This window comes from Ranitomeya imitator, chromosome 2 (assembly GCF_032444005.1).
Source record: "Ranitomeya imitator isolate aRanImi1 chromosome 2, aRanImi1.pri, whole genome shotgun sequence".
In the NCBI taxonomy this organism is placed as follows: domain Eukaryota; kingdom Metazoa; phylum Chordata; class Amphibia; order Anura; family Dendrobatidae; genus Ranitomeya; species Ranitomeya imitator.
In genome coordinates, this window is record NC_091283.1 from 281,712,272 (window position 1) to 281,716,099 (window position 3,828).

At 44.0% G+C, this 3,828-nt stretch overlaps 1 pseudogene; it reads right to left on the reverse strand.

Moving 5' to 3' along the window:
• Nucleotides 1–393: 393 nt before the first annotated feature.
• On the reverse strand, nucleotides 394–512 carry LOC138668021 (5S ribosomal RNA; annotated as a pseudogene).
• Between the last annotated feature and the right edge of the window lie 3,316 nt (nucleotides 513–3,828).

A 3,828-nucleotide genomic window follows, 5' to 3' on the forward strand; every position in this document is an offset into this window, starting at 1 on the left:
ATGATACAATATTGTTCTGCTCCAGGAAGACATCCAGGCCTCTCTTGAATCCCTCGACTGAGTTCGCCATCACCACCTCCTCAGGCAAGCAATTCCAGATTCTCACTGCCCTAACAGTAAAGAATCCTCTTCTATGTTGGTGGAAAAACCTTCTCTCCTCCAGACGCAAAAAATGCCCCCTTGTGCCCGTCACCTTCCTTGGTATAAACAGATCCTCAGCGAGATATTTGTATTGTCCCCTTATATACTTATACATGGTTATTAGATCGCCCCTCAGTCGTCTTTTTTCTAGACTAAATAGAAAAGAAATTTACTTTTCACTGGGGCTAGAACCCATGTTTCCCACTCCGCAGTCAAAGAGCTTAACCACTCAGCCATCAGCTGAACTAAAAATGACAATGGTACCAGGGATTCCCAGCCAGTCTCCCATGCTGGTACTTGCCCAGCCTCAAGCTGCTTAGCATTTGCGATCTGACGAGAGCAGGCACATTCAGCTTAGAGTGGCCATTGACTTAAATGAAACCAATCATGGATTTCAAATTATTTTGCCCCACCTTCCCCTGCTGATGTTAGGTCTCGAGTTCCCGCTTCTGCACAGGGGGAATCTCGAGCCATCTCCGCTGCGGTCTCCCATTCTTATCCAGCCGCAGTGGAGTCTGCTCAGCAGGGACGTCGGTCCCAGCGTCTTGCTCAGTCTCACTCTGTACAGTCCTCCTGCAGTTTTTAGGGAGCGCATCAGAGCTTGCTCAATAACTAGGTCGCAACCCAGGCCTGCCCAGTACTGATCAGTCCACCTTACAACATGCAAGCCATTCATAAATCTATGGAAGACTGATGGCATATCATCTTCCAGAGTGGTAATAGACTGGAGGTAAAGGTAGACGGCCTTCACATAGTTCCCATGCCCAGCAGCTACAAGAATGGGCAAACATTCGGCTACAGCATGAAGGTGCATCAGCCAGGATCCTGTACGATTGGCCTCGATAAGCTTCCTTGCAATTCCAACCATCTGTTGGTAATTCAGCCATAGTTTACTGGTGCGAGAGTGAGTGGATAATCCGTTTCTTTTGGTGGACAAGAGGTGGACAATTTCACTAAGGCAGGTAGAAGTGATGACCGAATTCAAGTCACTCTCCCCTGTCAGTGTCCAAGCATACAACTGCTCAAGTTCTTGCAACAGGTCTGCAAAACCGGGATGGATGCAAAGTACTTTGTCTGCAAGTTGCTGAGTAAGACACTGATCAAGGAGGAGATGGCCACGAACTGCACGCTGAACTGCCTTTCCAGTCATGATGTGTTGCACAGCATTGTTGTCGGGGTCGTCACGACAATACCCTTCATCCACCAGTCATTCCAAATCAGATTAAGAGCATGTTGGTACCGGATAAGAATGAGTCAGACACAATACTGGTTCAATCTCATTGCATGCTCGTGTGTAACGTCACAGCAACTGAACTTTATTTCCTGATACACAACATTATATGATATATTGGGGGAAGGTGTGCAGAGGGCGGGGATAGGCAGGGTTTAAGCAATGTATCTAGTATTCAGTCCTTCTGGTTGGTCTGACGTCATATGATGGATCCTCCTTCCTCCACGTCACTTTAAGTTTCCATTTCTCCAGAAACGATACTTTAGCTTCAGAAACGAAAGTCGATTCTTGGCAAGAACAAAAACTAAGGCAAAAGTGAATACTGGCAGCCATCTTAAATACAATTACATATGCATTAATAAGCATGAAGGGGAAAAACTTATTGTTTCACAGCATAAGAATATATAAAAGTACAAAAGAGTATAAAAACATATATTTTCACCTTGACAATCCCCCCTAAACACTAAGTTTTTCCCTAAAAAGAAAGATCCTTCGAGACTGTCCATGTGATGGGGAGAGGGGAGGTGGATTTCTTCATCCAGACACCTCAGAAGCTCTCCCCTTGTGAGAGGCCTCCAGGCAGCTGAACCCTTCACTAGCTTCACATGGAGTTCTCCCGCTGTCCCTAAACTAAATCTCTTAGCATCATCTGAGAATAAGGGGTTTTGTCTATCTTCTTGAGGGGGACATACTTGGGGATCTCCCCTGGATCAGTGCCATCGCACTCTAGTGGGTCTACTTCTTGGTTGAGGAAGGTGCCAGTCGGAGTTGCCCTAGCGATAACCTTTTTATACAGGGGAATAACACAACAGAGGATTATCGATCCAACTACAAGAAAGGCAATCAGTACCAGACAAGCTTGTTGAAGGAATCCTTTGAGCCCACCCAACCAACCGGAAAAGAAAGATGTGTCTACTCCAGCATTAGTTTTTAATTCTGCTGCTAACCCATTTATCTTTTTAAGGGCTATCATGGTCTTTCCATTTACCCCAGAGTTCTGAGGGATATAGGTACAACATTCCTCTCCCACCATCCCACAGACTCCTCCTTTCTCAGCTAAGATCATATCAAGGGCTAGTCGGTTTTGGAGGGTCATTCTAGTATTAGGACCTAACTCCTCAACTATACCCTGGAAAGCATCACAGATAAAATTGACAAACCTTTGTTCACTGTAATATATGTAATTGATCCAATCAACATTTTTATTAATCTGCACCTGTGGGATTATAGAAGCAAAGCTAGCATAGATCTAGTTCTGGGCTTTAAATTGGTCAGGCACCCCCCTTGGCACTCCAATGCCATCGACATATACCAATGAATTTTCTTCATAACTCATGTGGAGCTGATCGAGACTTCTCCTCTTTCTGGTATATTCATCAGGTGTCTCTGGATCCCAAGGTAAAATCTTAAACTGCACAGCTAGTTTAACAAGGGTGCATTGACCTGTCCAGGCATTAGGCAACCTAGGACGGAGCTTACCATCTCCACATAACCAATAAATATCGTACATATACTGTGTATGATTAGCTAGCAAGTCAGTATCCAGGGAACTGTTCTCTTTGCAGAAACCTGTCTCAAAGACCCCTACTGGTGTACCTGTAGTGTCGTGGGAATTATAGCAGGTATAATTATCAGCTAATACGGTTATCCCTCCTGGGACCTTTAGTTTAGGTGCTTCATGAATTAGTGGGACATAATCTGAGCAATCAGTGGACTTTAGACCCTTCAACAGATTCATAACACAGGCAGTAGTATTAAGTATATCCAATATATCCCAAATTTGATCATCTAGACAATCTGTGGCCCTAACCAATTTATCCCACATTTGTATAACTGACAATTTTATTGGCTATACCGATCTGTACTACTAATCTTTCATGATATTGTACAAACTTATTATTCAAGAATATTGGGGAATTTAGACTGTCCCATGCGGTTACCAATATTATTATATGGAAATACGAAAAACTAAAACATTATGTCCCCTTATTTACCACTAGTCTGTTTGACCAGCTTGCAGTGCGATACGTGGATCCATGTCGGCCTTCCTTCCAGCTTTACTGACATAGGAGTAATGAGGAGGACCTGGTAGGGACTGTCATACAAGGGTTCTAGTCCGTGTCTTCTGACATGGCTTTTCACGACCATAAAACCACCAGGCTTCAAATTGTGACCAGTGTCGGTTTCTGCTGAATCTGGAAGGGAAGAAGAAACTAAAACATGGGTGTTAGCAACATTTTTACTAAGCTGAATAACATATTGAACAGCACAGTCAGTTTCTTCTGACAACTACTGAGACTGAAAATTTACAACTGAGAACCTAGCACCAAACAATATCTCATATGAGGACAGGCCATGTTTTGCAATAGGGGTAGTACGAATGTGTAAGAGCCCTGGCCATGGAGCCGTAGTCTCCTGCATCATTTTGGTCAATTGTCCCTTCAGTGTGCCGTTCA